The following is a 25,902-nucleotide window of genomic DNA, read 5'->3' on the forward strand; positions in this document are numbered from 1 at the left end:
GTGGACCTTACTGATAAGTCATTGTTTCTCTTTGTCAGTCTTTGTATTTGCCAATTGCTATACTGTTTGTCATTTTATTTGCTATAGGACTGACTTTATTTGCTATAGGATTGATAGAGTTGACCCCTAAAAATTGGACATGTTGGGAAAAAGTCTCACTAGCATTTCTGTTCTTTCTTATGATAGGAAGTTTTCTTGTGCTTTTATGTACATCTGCCTAATTTGGGTGTCTATCGCTTCCCCCACACACCCAGTATGTAAATATATAGAAACTTTCTGGCCAGACATAAAATCTTCCATCATTACTTATCCCAGTCAGAAATTTGTTATACTGACAAACATATCTGTATTCATAATGGCCAGTTGTACTTTATTGGATTATCAAGACAGAGCTACCAGTACATGAAAGCTGGTGTTATAGCTTATAGCACCCTTGGAAGCACAAATTGGGTTTGTTGGGATCTCACCCCAAGAAGCTGCTTAAAGAAGTTGTACAATTTGTAACTCCCCTGGCTGCCCAACAGTCAAAGTTAACACCCTTCCCTCAACCATGGGAAGTAGGTCAAAATCTGATTATAAATCTGACTGAAAACATAGACTGGACACCTGGTGTCACCAATTGTTGGATATGCCAAGGAGCCCTAATGACTGAAGAATGACCTTGGAAAAGAATTAGTCTTGATGCATACCAGCTCCTTCAATGGAACCATTCTGTAACTGTTAATAAGACAGCCTACCCTCAAAATGAATTCTCTCCTAAAAAGTAATTGGAGAAGACTTCTTAAGCAGAGCAGGCTCTGCTTATACTCAATGGGTAGGAGAAACTCCTTGCAAAAGAATATTATACTGGAATTCAAGCCACCGAACCTGGTGGCCAACATGGCCTGTTTAGTATTACATACCTGCTTATGCAACTAAATCTCCTCAAAGTACTATTGTCACCCAAACTATAAGTGACTGTACAGTACCATCCTCTGAACAAGCTAGCCCATTTTAAGGTATCCCCGTTTTAAGTCAAAGTTGAACAGACTTGTCTTTTGCAAATCTAGACCTAAATCTAGACCTCTGGAAAGCCCCTAAAGGGCTGTTTTGGTTATGTGGAAAGGTTGCATATACCCAGCTCCCAGCGCTATGGAAAGGCACATAATCCAGCCAGGATTTTTCCTTCAGCCTAACCGAAAGGGAGATGAACTGGGCATTCCCCTTTATGAAAGCCTCAAAACATGGGATGCTGATCTCATGATCAAACGCAATATAGAAGGAACTCAGGTTTGGAAAAATGACAAACGGTCACCCCAGAGAATTATGAACACTATGGCCCAGCCACGGGACGCAAGATGGAAGTTGCAGATACCACCTGCCTATATATATGCTAAGTCACATTATTAGGTTACAAGCTGTCTTAGAAGTTATAACTAATCAAACAGCCACAGCTTTTGAGCTTGCTGCTCAACAACAAGCCCAAATGCATGACACCATTTATCAGAACCTCTTAGTTTTGAACTACCAGCTAGCAGAAGAAGGAGGAGTATGTGGTAAATATAATAGCCCTGACTGTTGTTTGCAAATAGATGAAATAGTAAAGCTATAACTGATATAGCCACCTATATTAGAAAGCTTGCCCATGTCCCAGTACAAACATGGTATGGCATAAAAAATTGGCAACTGGTTTAAAAACATGTGCTTGGATCTGGGAAGATTTAAGTACATTATTGGATCTGTAATCCTATTGTTGGAGTCCTGTCTTATCCTCCATTGCATGGTCCCAGTAATTATGAACTCCATCTCTAAGTTTGTGGAAACCGTGGTTGAATAAAAATTGTGGCCCACATAATGTTAATGCACCAAATTGAAGATGATGCTCTTAACCCATGAAGGGTCGAGCATCAAAGTGGGGAATGTGGCAGAGAGGGGCTAAAATAGTTAAAATTATTCCTTTTAAAAATCAACCTGCAAGCTCCAGACCTGCTAGACATGGGATGTGAGAAAACCAAATAGCCAAAGGTCACTTTCCTGGAAGTGCAAGATTATAATCCATTCACAACCTTACCTCCATGTCATCTCTTTGTAAAGTTATCGGCTTACAACCCCTGCTTGTCATGTATACCCTGGAGACAACTTGTTCTTTGAAACTCTGCTTTTGCTAAATACAACCTTGCAAATTCCAAAGAAAAATGTATAACTATACAAGCCGACCCCCCTCCCTTACCTAAACTAACATATAAAACCCTGTTCCTCTTTCTCTGGGTTTCTTAGTCTTGGAACATTATCCTGCTGAGTTGCACTGGCACCAATAAACCACTATTTCCTAAGGTAGCCTTCGTTTTACAGTCTCTCTTTCCCCACAACACTATAGAAGCCACCCCTTGCACTCCTCTGGAATTCATGAACCAGCATTTGCTCAAACTCTTTAAAATTGTGCTATGCTTCAGGTTACCTTTTAACACACCCCCTTGCTGGAAAAGAATAGAGTAGTGGGCTGGCTGCTGAGGTAACCCAAAAGCATACATGTTCCTATGTGTAAAGGCAAATTGGTTCTGCTCCTCATCTTGAAAAAGTACCCCAAAAGTATACTGTGTGCTCCTCCATGTGAATGCAAATTAGTTCTGCTCCTTCTCTTGCAAAGAGACCATAAAGAGGGCATTAGCTAGTTGAATTAGCGCATCAATATCCCATGTGACCACCAACTCTAGTGAGTCTCACAGGACAGTCAATCTGCAATAATCCACTGGTAGCCTCCCAGCTCCTACAGTCTCTTTTTACATGGCCACACTGGGCTGTTAAACTCTAACTGGCTGGTATATCACACTCCTGCCTGCAGCAATTCCTGAGTCAACAAACAAATGCTTGTTTCCTCCACCTACTAGGAGGTACTGCTTTTGTCAAACAGTCCAGCTGGGGCTTGGGTAATCTCGGTAGCAATAAGGGAGTGGAAACACCTCACTATAATGACTCAGATTCTTGATAATGAAGGGCGCAGCCCCTGAGTCAGTGAGGGTGTTCTTGCCACAAGTGGCCACAAAGATATGCCTGTAATGCAGTCAGCAGTGGGAATCAGGATCACAGCTACCAGAAGGGTCATAATGGGCCCCACCCACAAGCACAAGTGAACCTGTCAGCCATCAATCATATACTTTTCCCCTAAACTCCCAATATCACTAGTTTACTCCTATTCCTGTGGAGATCTGAGATTATTGTCCCTTAGACACCAATATTGAAGTAGCTAATTAAAATGAACTTCCAGCCGGGCATGGTGGCTCTCAGTCATTTCAGCAATTTGGGAGGCCAAGGCAAGAGGATTGCCTGAGCCTGGGGGTTTGAGACCAACCTTGGCAACTTGGTGAGACCTTTTTTCTACACTAAATCACAAAAACTAGCCAGGCATGATAGCATGCTTCCCTAGTTCCAGCTACTTGGAAGGCTGAGCAGGTTGAGGCAGCAGTGACCACGAGCATGCCACTACACTCCAGTGTGGGCAACAAGAGTGAGACTCTAACTCAAAAAAAAAAGTGAATTTACCCTTTTTTTTTCCACCTTGACAGTGATGTAGGGAGCCCAGAGAACTTGACCTGTCTCTAGTAATTTTTCTTGAAGGTGGTGCAATCTGGGTCATGGGAGAATTGTCTCCTTGTGTTCATCATGAATTGTCTTCTCTCATGATTATTCTGCCTGGGGAGGAAGGAAGTATTCAGAATCCCTGCATTCCTCATCCCTGGACTATGCTGAGGGAACTGGTTTTTATGTGGATTGCAAATCTTCAAAATCTTTTGAACTCTCTTCTGCTAGTTATTTTATGACTCAGTCTAAGGTCTGAATCTTCAATAAAGAAGGAATCCCTTTACCTGATTGTGAGGGTGAAAATCTTTTTAGGAATCCCACCAATTTTCATTTTGTCTATCCTCTATTTTTTTATTTTAAATATGTGGGGTACAATTCAGGGTTAGGTATACAAATGTTCATTATGCAGATACCCTTGTTGATTAGGTGTGCCCCCCTTCCCTGGCAGTTTTCCACTACTGTCAATCCCACACCCCCAGCAGTTTCCCACTACTGCCAATCCCTTTCTTATAGTATTATGATATTTGTTCAAGGTCTGCTTATCTTCTATTTTATCCAGTTCCTTGGTGAGTTGACCATATTTCCTCATCTACTTCTCCCTTGTCACCCTCTGGTCTCCCTTTATGGCCATTTTAGCACAACCTCCCATCACTGTGTTTTCATTCATTTGGGACAAGTCACTGCTGAAGCCATATTATTTTTTTCTGTCACAAATTGGGACATTTCTGTATCACAAAGTGGGACATTTCTGTAGAAATCTCCTCAGATTTTCCAAATGCCATTTCAGAGGACAGGAGTAGTAAGGGATGGGAATCTTTTATGAGGGACAATCAGCCACATGAAGGTCTCTAGTGTAGTCAGGACAGATTGTGTCATCTGTGTCCCTAGGAACAGGATCATATAGTTAGGTCTTTATGACTTGTCCTCTAAGAGCAGTTATGGCTTCATGAACAGTTTTTTTGGGGGGTCTTACTCCTAGAGGAATCCCCTATAATTGATGACACTGCCCTCCTATTCTCTGCCATGCAGGTCAGGAGTGACATGGGTTTATCTCTGTCTTCGTTCTGTTCAATCCAGTAAAAAATGCACCACCTGCAGCTGGGAGTCAGTAGTTAGTTTCCCCACATCCATTCAACCTCAGACATTTGAGTCTCCAAAGCTCCTCATGAAACAGGCACACCAGTCAAGCAGCATGGGGCTTCCATGACTCTTACCTTTCAGTTTTTGAATTTCACTCTCTGAAAAGGAACTCATTTTAACAGTTTCATTTCAACAACGCCATCGGTGGTTTATAGCAAACTGGTCATACTTGAGGTTTGCAAGTGACTTAGATCTGGTGGAGCTCCCTGCAGGGTCTACTGCCTTTCTTTAGACATTGCCTGTGGCCCCAGGGACATTGTAAAAATTTGTAGATGGCCTGGGAGCATGAGAGCAGCCAAGAATCAGGGTATAGTCTCCCTACTCTCTGGAAGACCCATCTCTGGCTCACCACCCCATCCATTGCACCAGCTCATACTTGTTGACAAGAAGTTTGTCCACATGGCATGTATCCCTGTGTGGCCAGATGGGGTCAGCACTTCAGTTAGCCTATCACCCCTGTCCAGGGAACTACCCTGGGATGATTGAACTGACGAACCCCTGTACCTACACCAGGACATGGTATACTTGATTGGTGACTCTGCTCGCTGTGCCAAACAGTAGAGTAAGTGGCAGTTCTTATCACCTCCAGGAGTGGAGTCCCACCATATAAAGGATAGCAAATAGCACAATATGCCACCAACAGGTGCAGCATGTCAAGCCTGGTTTGCAGCTGTCTGGAGGGTCAAAAAAACACAGCTCATACAGCATTGGATGGAACAATGCTTTAGTCACTTAGAGAAGAAACAAAGCAAGATCAGTGTCAGTATTTAGCATGAGTTCTTGCTGGCAAGTGTGTCTCCCTTCAAGGCCATAAGAGACGGTTTGCATGTACCCTCCTTGGATTGCAGGTGAGAGATCCTATGTGCTCCCTACTAAGGATGGGTATCATGTCAGGGTTGGCCAGGTGCAATATGACACAAGCACTCAAGCAGAACAAAGAAGCACACATTGTGCTCAGAACAGAAACAGACGTCCCAACACAAGGCATACAACCAACATGGGCTGTTAGGGTTTCAACTCTTGGTCAGGATGTGCTCTAGACCAGAGGCTCATCCTATGCTGTGCAGTCAGAGTAGGAAGTCTTGACTATACTATCCAACAACAGAACTGGAATTTCTATTTCAGTGATGATGAAACTCTTGTTAGGAAACAATAGCATGGTGACATTCAAGACATGCATTCAAACATTGGTATTCTCAAGTATATTAGAATTTCTTGTGATTCATCAATAGACTGCATTTAGGTTAAAACTTTTATATTCATTCATCTGTTGTGAGTGAAGTGCAGATGATTAAATTAATAGTTACGTAACTATTCTCTGTCACTGAAGAAAAACTGAGCTATATTAGAAAATCAGTTGCAAGAAAGTTAATCTCTATGCGAATTATTTGAGTGTATAAATGGATTTATTTTTAGTGACAATAAAGATAATTTGTGTAGAGATAAAAATGGGTGGCAATGAAGGACACATTTGCTCTGTAAATACATTCCCATGTTGATTCCCATGTGAGGTTCCTTTTGATAATTGAAATTGACTCAGAACTTTCCTGAATAAGTTTCTGAAGGATTGGCATCAAGTTCGAACCACAAGAGACTGCCCATTTATAGACTGTCCATTATCATGCAATTATGTTATTTTGCTGAATATATCTTTAAGTCCAATTTTTCTTTATTTTCTTCTTCCCCTTCAATAAAAACTATTTTAAATAAATTGCAAGATATTTACCCTATTCTTAGAATAAATTACTTGTGTGAAATAGTGCATGCAAGTAAATTATTTTATTTCATTATAATAACTGAGTTCACCTTTGGGAGGCTGAGGTGAGTGGATTGCCTGAGCCCGCGGGTTCAAGACCCGCCTGGGCAGCGAGACCTCATCTCTACAATAAATCAAAAATCAGCCAGGCGTGGTAGCACATGCCTGTAATTCCGGCTAGTTGGAAGGCTGAAGCGGAAAGATCCCCGGAGCCCAGCGGGTCAAGGCTGCGGTGGCCGGGAGCAGCCACTGCACTCCAGTCTGGGCGACAGAGTGAGACTCCAACTCAAAAAAATAAAAATAAAATAATAATAATAATAATAATAATAATAACTGATTTCAGGTTATCAAATATTAAGTATTTTTGTCAATCACAATTATACAATCCTAGCCTTTTGAGTTGAGTAAATAATGTATTTAAAATTATTTTTAATTACAACACAATTATAGATATAGTGTAATGTTTCATTGTCCATGAGGAGTGCATTCTCTAAGTTGATAATGTTATAGCAACTGTAATTGCACTGTTGCTATTTATAAATATTTTTCTTTTTAATTTTTTTGTAGAGAAAAGATTTTGCTATGTTGCACAAGCTGGTATCAAACTTCTGGTCTCAAGCAATCTTCCCACCTCACCTCTCTACATGCTCGGGTTATAGGCATGAGCCACTATGCCCGTCAATTTATATTTTCTTATATGAATTACTAGATTACCAGAAAAAGTGTTGTATATAAACTCAGTTTCTTTTGAGTATTGTTCAGCTATAGGAGAATTTTTAGATCAAAAATTACCACATCTGAGTCTCATACTTTTTTCTACTGCACTGACTGGTGGGGAATACATCATGCAATAGCTTTAAGGGACATTATTATTCACTCGTATTCTAAACACTTTGTTAGGTGTCAGAGAAAACATTTGCTAGGGATTCATTTCTTACTTGGAAACCATTTGCTACACTCATCCAGTATGACATGTAGTGTCGGAATTATCTCCATTTTGTAAGCTGAAATATTGAATTGGATTAGTCTAAACAACTGATAATATCATGCTAAACTATATAATATTGATAAACTTTTTCTTATGTTTTTAATTTTTCTGTTTTTTTCCAGCTAAATGATTTTCTTTAAACTTAATTTATTTGCATGTGATCCCTCCATGAGTTTTTATTTGACTATTATGAAAAACTCTGCTTGCTTGCGTTCTAAGTGGGAAGATGCGAGTCTCAGGTTTTATCTTCAGCATCCAACTTGATAAATGTCTTTGAGATGCTTGTGTTACCTCTGTGAACTTCTCTCTTTTTTTTTTTTTTATCAAAACCATGCTAACAACATATTTTAAACCCAGGACTCTTAAACATTATTTATTTATGAAGTGCTTTGAGGTATCTAGGAGAAATATTTATTAGCTGTAGTGCTGTTGAATACAATATATACTGTATTATTTAGTACTTATTGAGTTGTCTGTTTTTTATATATTATATAAAACATCGAAGTATGCATTAACTCAGGAAGATTGAAGTGGTTTTAGGAAGTGCTGGATTAACAGACAAAGAAATACAGTAGTAATGAGCTAGTGATGTTTGCTCCAATTTGGAAATGCTATGACCATTCTTTTTACTTTATTTTCTTAATTTAAGTTTATTTACTAAGAAGACACATTTCAGGGATTAAAATGAATGCCTAATTGAATTTTTGTGCATACTTTTAAGTATGATAAAATAGCAACGAGTAAACTTATTTCTTTTCTCATCAACTGAAAGTTATACACAGTCTTCTAATACAATTATCAACTATTAAAATTCATATCAATATAATTTGTGAAAATATCTCTGGATTCAAATTATAAACTACATTTTCCATTAAATTTATTAACAGCTATAGCTTCTGTGATAAGTCTAATTAACCTCAGTGCCACCGTCAAAAATCTGATGATAACCCAATTTTTTTCTTTTATAAATCGTTTGCTTTTTTACCTAGGAGTCCCCAAGACATATTTATTCTTTCTTTTTATTTAAGTTCAGTAATTTTATTAGAATATGCTCTGGTATTGGTTATTCAGAGTCAAAACTCCCAATAATATAATGTTCTTTCTCAATATGTAGTTTTTAAAAATTTTTTGACTAATTTTTCCTCAAAAACATCTTTTTAAATGATAAGTTTTGTATGTATGTTCTATTTTCTGTTTTTGATTTTCTTCTTTGGGAACTATTATTATCTATATGTTTAAATACCTTTGTCTATTTTCAATATGTTGCCTATTTTTCTCTTAAATTCTTTTAACCAATATTTATTTATTTATTTATTTATTTTTTGAGTTGGAGTCTTACTCTGTCACCCAGACTGGAGTGCAGTGGCTGCTCCCGGCACCGCAGCCTCGACCTGTTGGGCTCCGGCGATCCTTCCACTTCAGCCTTCCCAGTAGCTGGAACTACAGGCCTGTGCTACCATGCCCGGTTGATTTTTTGATTTATTGTAGAGATGAGGTCTCGCCTGCCCAGGTGGATCTCGAACCCGCGGGCTCAGGCAATCCACTCACCTCAGTCTCCCAAAGGCGCGGGATTACAGGCTGAGCTACCGAGCCCGGCTCATTCTTTAATTTTTATGCTTGTTATAAAATTTTCTGGTTTTTTTTACTTTTCATCTTAATATATTATTTTGTTGTTGTTGTAGTCTTTCAACTTTATTAAGTATTTTTCTATTATTTCCAATGATTTTTTAAGTTCCGAGACCTCAATGTTGAATTTTCTGTTTTTGATTTATGTTGCCCCCTTGGGGTCTTCTTGTATCTTATTAATGTTTTTCAGCTCATTTTGACATAGGAGGTTATAGTTTTGATCTGCTTTGTGGGCTTTTCTTTCTGGCATGCTCTCCTTGTCTATAGGGATACTATTCTATTCTTTATTCTCTTTATTATTATAACTTTTGCATGGGATTAGTTATCTTTACTGCTCTTTTCATTTAGAGGTAAAATTATTTTTCCTGAACTTTATAGTGCAGCAGATTTTAGTAAAACTTTCCTTGCTCCCAGAGCACCTGCTTCTGATGTTTTTGTAGTTTCAACAATATTGTTGCTTGCTTTTCCTGGACCTTTTTCAAAGGTCGGTCTGCACCTGCTTTTTTGTTCTCTGATGTCCTGTCGTTTTTCAGTTGTTGATGTCACTTGCAACAGTTACTCCCCAAGTGAGGACTTATCCTAGAAGAAGCTTTCTCATTTCATGCTGAGAGTTCCCTGCACCATGTGTGCAGTAACTCAGCCTTCTTACACCAGCGCTTTCTCCTTATTCCAGCCTTCCATTGTCAGCAGCCTTCCATTGTCAGCACGTTTCTCACATCAGTTTTCTGAGGTTTTCAGCAAATTCATGTTGACAGTTTTGGAGCCTGCTGACCACCTGTGAGAAACTGTTCTTGAGGCTCCCTCCTTCCGTCCCACAGGAAAGTTTGACACCAATTGCTGGAGATTTAGGGTTGATGAGATTACTGTTTCACCTAGTTTGGTAATACATGTTTTCTGTAGATACTACATTTTGCTATCTATTTTTTTTTTGGTTTTTCTGGGGAGATAGAAAAAACTTACTGCTTTTACCTTTACCATTTTCTCAGATACCCAAGTTTTTTTTTTTTTAATGAATATTATAATATCCATAGGAAAAAATGAACATCATATATAGCTTTAAATGTAGATTTATGAACTGAATACACTTTACCTGTGTTACCAGGTAAATAAATAAATATAACATGACTTCCACAATTTATCTCCATCCTGAATGCTTAGACATGTATACATAAACACATTTTCTAAATGATTTCAAAATCTGCAATCTCTGACTCCTCTTTCAGAACCCCACTTAGCAAATAATGGGTTTTAAAAAAAGAGCATCTACATTGACATAGATTTAGTAGTGCAACTGAAAATATATAGAAAGACTTTTTAAAAAATAGTTTTAATGAAGTATTTTTGCTTTAAATGTGTATCAATAATCTTATTTTCTTTTAGGTAGAAGATTTTAGTTTTGAAAAAACCAAATTTAATATGTGTGGAGTGAGTAACATTTAATTCAGTTAAAGATTAGTGTCCAAGATATTGGGGGGAAAAGTTATTTTCTTTGGATGAGGTTGAATGTGCCATGTCAAGAAGTCTCTTTCTCTCTATCTCTCTTTTGTGTCTCCTGTCTTTATCCCTGTTTAGAAAATTGTTCTTTTATTATAATTTTCTATTTGATTTTTGGAGGCTCAAGCAGTGGTTTGATAATTGACTATGTGAGTTACAATATAAAGTGCTTTTTTTCTCGAAAAGCAGGAAAGTTGATTGTTGAAAGTTGATTTTTTTCTAAATTATTTTAAAATGATCAGTATAATGTTCATAGTGTAGAGAGTAAGACAGTGGCCTCCTCAATTTCTTGCTCACTCTCATTATGTTTCAGCTTATTATGGGTCATGTGTGCATGTTTTATTATTTAAATTTCTTTTTTAAATTTGTGGTCTGATTTATGTCACTTTTCCCCATAAGGTTTTAACCACCGTAAGCATTGACATTTCAGCTCTCAGTGACTAAATTACATTTTAGAAAGTATAAGTAAAATAACTGCCCATGGAGGGTGAGCAGGAAACATCAGCACCTTTTGTGGGAACCAGAAATGTTCAAACTCAGACTTATGACACCTACTTGAAACTAACGCCATAGCTAATTTAATAATCAAGGTTAGTCTGAAAAGTATACATCAAGTTTGTCAAAATCAAGAGTGGAAAATATAAAACAAATTTAGCTGTAAAAAATGCCAGCCGGACGGGTGGCTCAACTTGCAACCCCAGCAGTTTGGGAGGCCAAGGCGAGAAGATAGCCTGAGCCTGGGAGTTTGAGATCAGCCTGGACAACCTGGTGAGACCTTATCCTTACAGTAAATCACAAAAACTAGGTGGGTGTTGTGGCATGCATTTGAATTCCCGCTGAAGCGGAAGGATCACCTAAGCCTAGTAGGTAGATGCTGTGGTGACCATGAGCATGCCACTGCACTCCAGTCTGGGTGATAAGAGTGAGACTTCAACTAAAAAATAAATACCCACAACTGTGTTTCATGAGGCGAATTCTGCTCTGTATTTAATTCTCTATCTGCTAGTTATGTTACCAAGCTTTTAACACTAGAGTTAAACAAATTAAAAAGGGAAAACTTAACAAAGTGAGGGTAGAGCTATAAACATCAACATGCATTGTTGCTTTGGATGGACTTCTTCATCATAAACAAAGAAACCAACTTCTAAGTGACCAGTGGTGTCCTCTTTGTTTGTTGTTGTCATCAGGTATCATAAAAGGGCAATTCAAGCTATGATTTCTTGACTTATTCTTTTTTTTTTTGAGTTGGAGTCTCACTCTGTCGCCTAGACTGGAGTGCAGTGGCCGCTCCCGGCCACCACAGCCTTGACCTCTGGACTCCGGCGATCTTTCCACCTCGGCCTTCCGAGGAGTAGCTGGAATTACAGGCATGTGCTACCACGCCCGGCTGATTTTTTGATTTATTGTAGAGATGAGGTCTCGCTGCCCAGGCGGGTCTCGAACCCGCGGGCTCAGGCAATCCACTCACCTCAGCCTCCCAAAGATGCGGGATTACAGGCTGAGTCACCGAGCCTGGCTGACTTATTCTTCTTTAAACAGAGCCAAGATTCCTTAAGAATGACGTCCTTTCCTATATGTATGGGAGAAATATATTTTAGTTTGGAACATTTAATTTCTTGCTAGGGAACCTTTACTTTCAGGGATTTCTATTTAAGAGCTGATACAGGCATAAGGGCTCCCACCAGTAGAGCTGATGAATTGAAGTTGAAAAGCAAGATTCAAAGACAAAAAGTTAAGCATGTGTAAATGCCTTGAAACATTATGAAAGCAAAGAAAGGAAGTAATATGAACTGCAAAATGTAGCTGGTATACACTCATGGGATTTAACATAATAAATACACTTTAGGGACTTCATGTATTTATCAAAATAAATTCATTCTTCTCAGACCTGGAAATGTCAATACAGAAATTCATATGACAACATAAAAGACCACGAATAGCCAAAACAATCCTTAGCAAAAAACAAAAAAACAATCAAAAAAACAAAGTGGGAGGTGTCACACTTCCAGACTTCAATCTCTATTATAAACCTACAATAATCAAAACAGCCTGGTATTGGTACAAGAACAGGCATATAGACCAATAGACAAGGATAGAGATTTCAGAAGCAAAATCACAATTCCTCCACCAACTCATCTTCGACAAAGATGCCACCAACAACCAGTGGGGAGAGGAGAACCTATTCAGTAAATGGTGCTAGGAGAACTGACTGACTACATGCAGAAGACTGAAACAAGATTCCTGCCTATCACCATGCACAAACATCAACTCTAAATGGATCAAAGACCTAAATGTAAAACCTCAAACTATAAGAATCTTAGAAGCAAGTACAGGAAACACCCTTACAGAAATTGGAATAGGCAACCAAGTCCTGATCAACTCTCCAAAAGTGAATGCCATAAAAGATAAGATAGACAAGTGGAACCTCATCTAACTGAAAAGTTTCTGCAAAGCAAAAGAAACCATCAAGAGAGTGAGGAAACAGCCCACGGATTGGGAAAAAATATTTGCCAACTGTATATCTGATAAAGGCCTAACATCTAGGCTCTACAAAGAACTCAAACATGCCAAAAGGAAAAAACAAACCACCCTATTAAAAATGGGCAAAAGACATGAATAGACACTTCTCAGAAGAAGATATATGAGTAGCCAACAGACACATGAAAAAATTCTCAGTCTCACTAATTATCAAAGAAATGCAAATTAAAGCCACACTGAGATATTACTTAACTCCAGTCAGGATGGTCATCATGAATAACTCAAAAAACAACAGATGCTGGGAGGATGTGGGGTAAAGGGAACACTTTTATATTGTTGGTCGGAATGTAAGCTAGTACAATCTCTGTGGAAAACAGTGTGGCAATTACTAAAAATTCTGAAAATTGACCTTCCATACCACCCAGCAACCCCCCTGGGGGAACTCAAATCACTCTATAATAAAGATACCTGCACATGCATGTTTATTGCAGCATCATTCACAATAGCAAAAACATGGAACCAATGTGCTGCCCATTGAAAGTGGACTGGATAAAGAAAATGTGGTACATTTACATGATGGAATATTATGCAATCATAAAGAAAAACAAAATTATGAACTTTGCAGCAAACTAAATGGAATTAAAGTCTATAATACTCACTGATTTATCACAGTAACCAAGATCTGAGTACCACATGTACTCACTCATAAGTGAACCTTGAACATTTATCATAACACCATAAGAAAGGGATTGGCAGTGGTGTGACACTGCTAGGGGGGGGGGCACATAACATCAATTATCGTACCCACACTTTACCTGTATGATGATCACATATGTACCTAACCCTTATTTGTACTCCACATTTTTATAATAAAATAATTTTTAAAATACAATAGATTTTGTGTCAATATCTAAGAATGAAAACATAAATGGTTTTATCCTCAAGCCACCAAATGTAGAACGGACTGAATGGCAAGAAAGCATCACTCCGGCATGCATCCGAGATAGCGTCTCCAAACTTGGCTACATCCCTGCTTTATTCTTGAGGGACTGCCTTTGCCCAACCCAAACTGCTCCACAGCTTTTTGATGGAGGGAGACTATGTCCTGAAACTGGACACTTTATATTAGTAAATTCAAAACTCAGAACATATACAAATGATATTTGTTGAAAAATTTTAAATAACTAAATGTTCTTCCAAATAGGATATTGAGAAAGGTTTTAAATATGTGCCATATTGAAATGTGGGAGAGGGTGCCTTCCAAGAGACTCATCCTTTTACTGTGATATTCCAGAAAAGACCCCCATCGCCACCAATTGGCTGTTAAAACCAGCATTCTAGCCGGGCTTGGTGGCTCAGCCTGTAATCCTGCGCCTTTGGGAGGCTGAGGTGAGTGGATTGCCTGAGCCCGCGGGTTCGAGACCCGCCTAGGCAGTGAGACCTCATCTCTACAATAAAAAAAAAATCAGCTGGGTGTGGTAGTGCATGCCTGTAATTCCTGCTACTTGGAAGGCTGAAGCGGAAGGATCGCCGGAGCCCAGCAGGTCGAGGCTGCGGTGGCCAGGAGCAGCCACTGCACTCCTGTCTGGGCGACAGAGTGAGACTCCAACTTAAAAACAAAAAACAAAAAACAAAAAACCAGCATTCTACTGTATACCTCAGAAGTCAACATCCTCATTCTGTGAATCTGAGTGCATGCCTGTAAATACTTGTAATATGGAAAATGAAGACTGAACCCAGACCTCCCAACAACAGACACCAGGTTATAGAATTCTAGGTCCTGAGGGGCTCTCACCCACCTACCACTGATAAGAAAGTGGATGGACAGGATCTCACCCAGGAGAGTCACTTGCTTGTCCTGTTTGTCATAACACTTTTGTGAGGCCTGCTTATTCAGAAGCTACACAAGGAGCTTTGATATATTGTGGTTAAATGGTTCACTTTTCCCTAAAAGAAAACAATCTGTTTTGTTGAAAACTGATAGATGATAGTTGTTATTAAATCATTTTATTCTCCTGCCAATTTCTTGCTAGTCATGACAGTTTATAATGGTATATAGGAATTCATGTGTTTTTTTAAAATAAAGAAATATACAGAATATTGTTACTATTTATCATAGCACCATGTCAGAAACAAACCATGTGTTTATCACATTGCAATGCTGCACATATTTAAAACCTTTTCAATGACCTATTCATGAAAGAAATTAAATTAGTCATTTAAAAATGTTCAACAAATAACATTTGTGTGTTCTCTGAGCTCTGAATTTATTGAAATAATATTTAGATCCTACTTGGGGAAGTTTTATATACAAATTCTTAATGTAAAATAAAATAGGGTTAACATTACTATCTTGCCCCCATGTATACATTTTGATTCAATTTTGTGTTTTGTGTGATAATTGAAATTATTATTTTCAATTTTTTCCTTAAAAATAAATCAAATCCAGCAAACCAACCAACACACACATACACACACACACACACGCACACACAGACACACACACACAGACACACACACGCATAGATAGAGACAGCTTGTGTTTAAATTCTGGCAGTACTGCCTCTGTGGGTGTGACATTTGATAAGTTGTCTAACCATTGCATTCTTTGTCTTCATTTCTTCATCTGTGAAGTGAGTGTTGTGATAGTGTGTACCTCATATGAATGTTTTGAGTTAGATGTTATAATACACAGGAAACACACAGGAAATGCTCAACAGATATTAGCTATGGGTACTTTCATCATTACTTTTTAAAATCACCATAATAGCTACCAGTTTTTAATTTTGCCAATAACTTCCTTACAAAGCAAAGCAAAATTATTGTCACTAAACAATTAAGAAAGTGACTGTATAAGCAATTGAAATCTGAAAACAATATTGTCCTTAAGTGCATTCCATATAATTTATTAATCTATTTTGTGTATTTAACTAGAGAAATATTTTCTAGCAGGATACTCACTGCCTTCCTAATATGTTAATAAGTCCTTCTGATGTATTTTGCAAATGCAAGAGATACCACAGATCAAAGGACAACAAATCCCAGATGAGAAAAACAGACTATTCTAATAGTGTGAAGGCAAGTGCAGAAAGAACAAAGGCACTCTGCTGATGTTTTGTTTATATGTCAGGTGAAAAGCCAACAGGAGCAGTCAGAAAAGCTTGATAGCAATAAATTATCTTCATTCTTTATTTTTCTCACCTGGAAAATGAGAGCTTAAGATTTGATCATTTCTCCAGTACTTGCAGTTTTAAAACAACACTTGGTAATCAAAAACTACAAATAATCTAAGATCTTTCAGCTAGTCTCCTTTTACTGTTGTAACAACTCACCACAAACTTGATGGCTTGAGTACTGCAAACGTCCTATACAGTTAAGAAGTCAGAAATACTAAAATCAGCAGGGAGCTATGTGTTTCTGCAGGCTCTGTGGAGAGAATCCATTCCCTTGACTTTTCCAGTTTCTAGAGACTGCTTGAATTCTTGGTTGGTGGCCAGCTTTCACCTTCAAAATCTGCAGTTGCAGGGAGTTTTTCTCACATGGAATTAGGCTGACTCTTTCTTTTGTTTCCTTCTTCCACGTTTGAGGATCCCTGAATGACCTCCTTATTTTACAGTTAGCTGATTAGCAAGCTTAATTTCATCTGTTACCATAATTTTCCTTTGCCACATAATGTAACATATTCACAGATTCTGGAGACTGGGATACTGACTTGCCTGAGGTCTTTTATTCAGCCTATCAAAAACTTTGATATTAAAAAAAAAAGCTTTCTTGTTTAATTATTTTAAAGTTGCACAATAAACTACTCTAACATTTACTTTCTTAAGTTGTAATCTGGCAATAAGAACTTTATCATAGTTTTGGATAAATGAACATACACCTGCAAATCAACAAATTGTCAAGTACTTGATGCTCAATGTTTAAGAAAGCACTCAACGAGTTGTAGATGCCATGGTAATTAGTAGCAGTAGTGTCTACTTTTTATAAGTTTCCATGTCTTTTGTCATCAAAGCACCAGAAAGAGAAAATATAAGATCTTAACAAATATAAAAACAAGATCTTGTCCTTAATGATTCTAAAAAGTAAATGCATTATGTATAGCTTAGAGACGTGCAATACAGATACCCATTCAATGATCCCCAGTGAGTTATAATACTCTCTTTTGTTTCTTAGTAAATGTTGGATATACTCTCAAGATTTGGTTTATAAGTAAATATTAAAGATGCTTGTGCTAATTAAAAAATCACCTTTCTGTTTGAATTCATTTCTATTATGTGGATTTGAAGGTTAATTATGGTTTTAAAAAACTCAAGAAGGCCAAGAAGCCTGAGGAGGATATTAACTCTAGTATTCTAGACTGAATAGAAAAGGTGGGTGTAGGGGAAGATTTGAAAGAGTGCACTTAGTAGATACTGATTAAGATGTGACTTTCAGGGTAAGGTGAGGTATGAAATTGCAGGGAGCAGAAAGGGAAGAAAAAGGCTCCTATCAGGATGGACCCCTCATGGCATTCAAGACCATGTGTGGGATGAACTTACATGAGGAATGAAGATAGTTCAAACACTGCAGATTCATGCAAGTTTAGAAACTTCAATTATAATTGTGTGAGATATTTTCAGACTATGAGGGAGATTTTAAAATGAGTTGACATGATTAAGTTCCCGGACCAGTAGAGAGATTGAAGTAGTAGAGATTTCAAAGATTTTAGATTTCTGCTGAAAGAGGGAACAGAGACATTTTGCTGAGTCAAACAATGACATTCAGAGAGAGAATAAAATGGAATCATAATTCGCTTTCGGAATCTCACTGCAAAATGTGTTAGCAAAAATCTCGAGAAGCCTGCACAGGAAAAAAGGAAGTCTAAATCACTTTCATGACTGGGAAAACTTTTTAATATAGAATAAAAGACAAGAAACTATAGTAAAACTCTAAACAGTAAATGGAACGTTTTCAGTAGGTAGTATAGAATGACAATATGTTTTAGAAGAAAAATTTCTAGATACTTGTTAAAACAGACAAAAATAATGCCTAGATGTGGTAAAAGTCAGTGTTCATTGACTGCTCAGGGTACATGTATTGTATACTGTAATATGTGCTTTAAATCTATTGACTCATTCTATTCTTACTGTAACCAGTCACATATTATTATTCCCATAGGGATAGTGAACAAATTGAGGCAAAAATGTGGAAAGTAATACTCCTCATTTGCACAGCTAAAATGAACAAACCTGTGCTTTGACTGCTGCCAAGGTATCTTGAATTCATGTGTAGAATGGGAATAAAGAAAGATCTAGTTGAACCTTGACATACTTAATACTTAACCATTTTGAAATAATTGCCTCTGTTCTTAAAAAAAGATGTCTTAGCATAGGACTATTTCTCATTAATAAATACAATTAAGGCTTATGATGTGTCAACCTCACTTAAGACTTAAATATACCATCTTATTTAATTTTATATATACTCAGTGAATCAAGTATTATTTTCTACATTTCTAAAGTCAGAAACTGAGACTTACATATATATTCAAATTTGGGGAAGAAAACAACAAAAACATAGTTACTGACCCTCTTAAGCCTGGGAAGCCTATTATCTAGTAGGGAGGCTAATGTTACATAAATAAATGCATAAAAAATAAAAGTTAAAATACATGCATAAACACAAAATGGAGTATATTATGAAGGAAAGTAAAAATGTTAAGGAATGGAATACAGAAAATATCTTATTAAGATTATAGATTCAGGAACATTTTCTCTGAAAACATGATATTCTTGCTGAGACTTGTAAGATAAGGGATAGCTATGAGTCAAAGAGAGCAAAAAAGAGCTTATTGACTTGGAGGAATTGAAATGGACAATAGAAGAACGAGCAGAATTTCATTACAGTTGGAGAAAGATTTACAATTTGGCGAGAATTAAAAATTAAGACTCGGATTTACAAATTAAGAGATTTGGATTTTAAAATGTAAGTAAAGAGGAATGTCATAGAACTGATTTGCAAATTGTTAATTTTAATCTTCCTACTAGAAGAGAAAACTTTGAAAGCAATCCTTGAAGATAAAAGAGCAGTTTGCTAGGCTACAGGAAGCTGGGTCAGGGGAAATTAGCAGATATGGAAGAAGAGTGGGCATCTGGTGGACTATGTATAGGCTATAGTGAATAATTAGAAAACAAAGATGAGCCTCACAGTTCAGCTTGAGACAATTATACTGAATTTCAATCCTGAGTCTGTGTTGAACATATAAGCCTAAAATTCATGGAAGAGGTAATTCTCAAATAGAATTTGAGAATTTCTAACCCTAACCCTAACCCTAACCCTAACCCTAACCCTAACCCTAACCCTAACCCTAACCCTAACCAACCCTAGTTTAAAGTTGTAGGGAAGAATAAATTCATTTATGCAGAGAAGGTAGAATGAGAATAAAGAAAAACCTAGTTGAAACTTGACATACTCTAAAAGTTAGATGTCTATTGACAAGGAGGGAAGGGCAAAGTGAGATAGAAAAGGAAAAACTCAAAGCATGGGAAGAATATAAAGGAAATGCAGTATCACAGAAGTAAAAGATAGAAATTCACAGTGGAGGTCTAATTTGACGTCTCTAATGACTAAAGGAGTTCTGAGGGGTGGGTTGAAGAGGTGAGCTCTAAATAGGACTTAATGTGTTTGTGAAGTTGAATCTTAATGGTGAACACAGAAAACAATTTGGGAGGCTGATATTGACAAAAGCCGTAGTATAGGGGACTGAAGAGTGAATTTGAAATGCAATTTAGTGAAAGCACATATAGACAATTGTTCTGAAAAGCGTAACTGTAAAAACGGTTAACATATACGTTCTTGAAAAACAAGATAGAAGCAAGAGAAGGTTTTTAATAGGTTTGTCAGCTGTTGCTACACAAAGGAGGAAAGGGTCATTAGCAGACTTGGACCCCTCCCTCCCTGTATCAGACAAGAAAAGACTGGCAGACAGGAAAAAGGACAATTACTAAGCTGTGCTCCAGAGAGTCAGGTGACCTCAGAAAGACTTGTCCATCTGGGTCTGTGTCTCTCTGTATCCTTTGAATCTTCATGCCCCGGCTCAAACTTGTGATTTCTGTGAGTTTGCCCTTACTTTTGGGTCCTTTGTATTAATACATAGAGGCAAATTAGGACTCAGGGAAGTTAATAATGGTGTTTAAGAAGGTCATAGAGCAATTGAAATAAAAATTATATCTAAGATTTTCTAACTCCAAAGCCTGTGATATTAACAAATACTGTGCAGTCTTTCCCAATAACCAATATAAATGGTAAGTAAATTAATACATATCAAAGTCTAATAACACATATTCTTTATCCAATTTGAATACACAGATAGCCCAATTACAATTGGTGCAGAGTTGCATTTTAAATATACACAAAATATGAAGGACAGAGCATTAAGCAGAATTATAAATGATCTTAGAATAAGATAAAACTTAATATTAATTTATCAATTAAAAAAAATTAAGATCCAGGGATTCTGATCCCATAATATTTTAGTCTTGGTTAAAAAACAAATGAGTGCTGCATATGACAAATATCAGATTTAATAGAAGGTAGTTTTAACTTTTTAAAAAATTCCAAATTTGCAATGAATCCATATTCTGAACAAAGAAGAAGTTCTAGACAATACTTGAATCGTGGTTCATTGCATTTCTCATAATGCTTTATAGAGTTCTATATAGTATATAAACCTGAGACACTTGCTGAACAAATGGAAGAGTCCAAGTGAAAAACAAAAAACAGATAAAAGATTGGAGTTGTGTGATAATCTTATTAACCTACTAAATTAACAGAAGAAATTAAAACAGTTACTGAAGAAATATAATTATTGTTACTTGTTAGATGTTTCTTAAATCTACACGATTAAATAGATTAATGAAAGGCTATGGCAACATAATTGAGAAAAAATGCTAATTTGTAGGAAATAATGTTGTTTGATGTAAAGATAGTTAACTATTGTGTTTTAACTAATATGTGGTTGGTGATAATTGCTTTTAGGAAACAGCTAGAAAAAATATAAATCAACTGTAAGTTAAGTGACTTAAGTAGAGTATGCAGGCTTTACTTAATCTATATGGTCATAAATATTGACTTTAATTCAAATATAGAACCATTCTCAAATTAAATTGACTGATAATCTTTATCATCATAAATTTCTTATATATCCAAGATGAGATAAATATATTGGCAGTGATGAATTTAAAAGGTGATACTAACTAGCTATAGGTATTTTTTTAAAGCATAAAATGATGTTATGAGCTATCTAAACATGCAGAAAATACAAAATAATTATCTGCTTCATTAAAATAAGGAAATGTCTATTGGTAAAAGATAACAGAATTCCTGGGGAAAGATTTAGGAATGAAGAAATGTCAGGACAGTGAGTTCTGAAGTTTCATTCCTCAAAGTTAAAATTCTTTATGAAATTATCTTCTTCCTCAGGAGGGCCAAACACTTATAACTGTGACAGCCATATGCACGAGATGAAGGAAAGATTTCTTTTCCAGCTGAAGAGGGGATTGTAATTGTCATCAGATCACCGATGATGTTTTTCTTCATGCTGTGTACTTGTTGCTGCTGTATTGTTTTGCCTTTGTCTGTCCTCTACAGTGAGTTTTATTTTTCAGCTACTTTGTGAAACTTAAACACAAATTTAGAATTGCTATAAAGTTGAAATGTCTTCTATTTCATACTTTGCAGGTAGAATTCATCATATGATTATGATGATATTTTGGTATTTACCAATGACCTTTGACTCTTTAAATTTCTATTCTTTAAACTAAATATTTGAAGTAATGAATCTCTTATTTTAATTTTAATTACTTTATTCACAAATATCTTTTAATTCTCCTTTACACACATTTAAACATTTGATAATATATTTATAACTTTCACTGAAAAATTATTGACTTTATGTACTACTGTTTTCCATCATTAGAAATATATACAGTAGCAAGTCTAATTTGAATCACATAATATACATGATCATGCAAAAAATAATCATTACAGTTTTCTAAAAAATCTTTAACACGTTTTAATTTGTGAGATGTAAATAAGAATAAACAGTAATTTTTAAATTAATATTTATTTTCATAATAAAACATCAGAAACACTTTTAACTCAATTTTTGTTTGAGGTATGATTCTGATTTTTAAAGCAGTGTATTCAAATCCAAAATTTCAACAATGATCGCTGCAAATTGCTTTTGCGGCAAAAGTTACATGAGGAGCATGGACAGAACAGAACACCGGGGTATCAAGGTAAATGCTTTGCAAAAAACTGAATGAAGTGAGCAGAACAGAGGGTGGGTTTAAGAATGCTTTCAAGAGCTCAGTCTCCCTTTGTGGACAATGAAATGTACTCACAGGCAGAAGAAACCTACAAAGCACCACAGTGTGCTAACAATTAGGAGCAGATTGTCCAGAGAGGAGCAAGGTGTTATCCAAAAAGCTGCAGATAATAGATCCACCCAGGAAGGGCTGAGACAGACTCGCAGATTCATGTCAGAGCACTTTCAGATGCACACATCCTCTTAGAAAATAGCACCATTAGCCACAGCATCTACTACTAACACCACAAAGAAACCACATTAAAATGAGAGTTTTTGAAGCAAAGACTGAAGTCTTACTTCCTGATGGCTTATCCACTGAGGAATGCAGAGCACACATTTACTGAGTAAGTCTTAGGACTCCTGATCTATATAATGCAACCCAGAGTTCATTTTATTTTTTTGGCTTATGTCTTTAATGAATTAAAAGTAAACTATATTCATAAACTTTAAAAATGTCTGCACACATTCATTAAATACTTATTTTTCAGGATTTAATTAAAATGTAAAATATGTGGATTGCATTTAGCTACAGTAACTATTGGAAGCAACGTGCAATCAAATGACTCTGTGTAACATTCTGTCATGTGAACATGGAGAACAAAAGGTTAACTTTGAAAAATAAATTGACTAAGATGTTACAGTAAATAGTAGCATCCTAACATTAATAGAGCACAATGCAATCCCAGGATTAATAGGGCCCAAATAAGAGATGTCAGACTCAAACTCTAGGCAGGGAATCTGTTCCATGGACTAAAATAATAAACTGTTATTTTAGTAGAATTCTGCTTATTATTTAAATTAACTTCAATAACCTTTTATGTAGCTCATACTCATATAAAACTATAACAATGTAGTAATTCTTGGCATGTCATGCTGACATATGCAAAAATATATGTGCACATGTATGCATGTGAGTATATATACATATATTTATATATATATTTACATAGGTAGATAGGTATATAGATGAAAGATAGAAAGAAAGAAAGAAAGAAAGAAAGAGAGAGAGAGAGAAAGAGAGAGAGAAAGAGAGAGAGAAAGAGAAATTATGGCAGTCAAGGATTTGAGGAAGGAAATTTCTTGCACATGTCATATTGGATGCTTCTACTGAGCATACAACATAAGCTTCATGTTTGTGCAGTTAGGAATGTTATGTTAATAAATCAGATAGAATACTTCATCTGTCCCTCAGATGCTACACTTTTTTGAGGACTGTATATCAGTGAGAACAAGTGAGCTGACCACACTTAGGAGAAAGAGTCTAACTGCATGGCATCCCAATGACACTGTATTTTAAGCTTTCTTTTAAACCGTTATGCTGAATGAAGAATCACAAAGTTTATACATTTGGAGGGGAGAGCTATAGTTCTTATAAAGGGTCACAGCTTGCAGGCTGGGACGTGTAGCTTCCGGCAGAAACCAGGAGTAGGCACTTTGAAGGAGTAAGATTGAAACAGGAATGTATATTGGATGGGTCGGCCAAGTATAAATTCAACAGGCTTCAAGAGGAACTATAAATATCCACGAAGGGCCGGGCTCGGTGGCTCACCCTGTAATCCCAGCACTTTGGAAAGCTGAGAAGAGTGGACTGCCTGAGCACATGGGTTGGAGGCCAGCCCAGGCAACTTGGTGAGACCTCGTCTCTACAATAAATAAAATATTAACTGGGTGTGGAAACTGGTAGTGCACCTGTAGTTCTGGCTACTTGGAAGGCTGAGGCAGAAGGATCGCAGGAGCCCAGCAGGTGGATGCTGAGATGGCCGTGAGCGTACCACTGCACCCCAGCCTGGGTGATGGAGTGAGATTCCAATCTCCCAAAAAAAAAAAAAAATTCATTAAAGGGGTGTGCAAATGTGAAGTATGCAAACATGCATGTTACATACGTCCCATGTCCTCCTTGGAGTGGAAACATAACATTTACATGAATTACAGTTAGGCTCTATTTGTCAAAAGTGAAACAGAAGACATAGAGGTGTCCTGTGTGCAGCCTTCATGGACTGGCCTGAACCTGCTCATGGTCTGTGGTCTCTTATCAGGAAAGAATGCTGGTCAGTTGCTATATTGAATCCACAAAAATGGAGGGGAGCTCAGTTGTAAGGGCAGATGGTTGGTTGAAATCAGCAGTGGAGTGTCTTTCTAAAGGACTAGTTTCTGTTTAACTCAGGACAGAAAGCTTTATGACAATTAGGAAGGGGGAATGGTATAACAAGATTTGTCCAACTTCCCCTGCTATTATGGCCAGGAATTCAGTTTTTAAGGTTCCTCTGGGGTTAGCTTGACCATGAGAGAGTTAGTTTATTTAGTTGGGGAACTTAGGATTCTGTTTTTATTTCTTAGTAGATGTGTTGGTGTAAATTGGAAAAGGCCTGAAGGTGGTTAAGTTTGTTCCTATTCCATCTTGGGTGGCTTGCCTAGGGAGGTTTAGGAAGACCACTTTTGAGTTTCTCTCTAGGGTGCTAGTACTAGGAAGGTTCAAGTAGACCAGTCATCTTCAGAGGAACTCCTGGTAATCTAATGAGAAATTAAGACTTCTAATTGTTCTTTAAAAAAGAATTTGGCAAGCAATGTCTTGAGGGCCAAATTTCTCCCAACTATTTTTGTAAAGTTTAAGTAGAACACAATTATGTCCACTCATTTGCTATTGTCTAGCACAACAAAGTTCAGTGTAGAGTTGTGACAGAGCTATATGGTCCACAAACTTAAAGTATTTGCTACTTAGCTACTTACAGAAAAAGTTAAATGAGTCCTACTCTAAGGTAAGAAAGAATAGTCAGTGAAGTTCTTATACTTGACCCTGAGGTAGAAATTCAAGATGAGTTTCGATTTAAACATTAACTTGCAACAGAGAAATAATAGTGAACCCAATCTCTATTTTTTAATATCTGATTTATTAAGGATTTATCTCCATATCACTTTTACTGAGTATAATTGTAAAATGTAAAAAATTGTTGCAAAATAATCCAGTGCTTTTGACCAATACAAAATAAAGTACAGGAAATACAAGCATTTAGGGGAACTGGCAAATGATTCTTAAGGGAAGTCAATGAGTTCTTTCTATAAAAAGCAGCTACATCTCAGAAATCTCCACTGATTTTAAACAAAACAAAACAAAACAAAACAAGAAACTCATCTATGAGCCAGCCTTTTAGGTCAAATTAAAATGATGATACATACCATATTAATACAAGACCCCCAATTAAGCAAACTGGAGAATTAATTTAGAAAAACATATACAATATCTAGTGGATATTGGGTATACTGAGTAATTCAGTATTTTGATGTATATTTGACTTTCTTATTTGTATTACAAGTACAGAATAGAGGAACTTATTCCTAAAATTATAGTGAAAGAAGATCTTTTTTGCTGTGCTGAGTAGGCTTAGTTTCAGCTATATTAGAAAAACAGAACAAAACAAAAGAGAAACCCACAAAGTAGCAGAAACTTGATCCCAGTAGAATTTAATTTCTTTCACGTGCAAATGTTCTTCACAACATGTGAAGATAGGTATTAGC

This window comes from Carlito syrichta, unplaced genomic scaffold (genome assembly GCF_000164805.1).
Source record: "Carlito syrichta isolate Samal-C Ts95f unplaced genomic scaffold, Tarsius_syrichta-2.0.1 Scaffold303721, whole genome shotgun sequence".
Taxonomy (NCBI): Eukaryota; Metazoa; Chordata; class Mammalia; order Primates; family Tarsiidae; genus Carlito; species Carlito syrichta.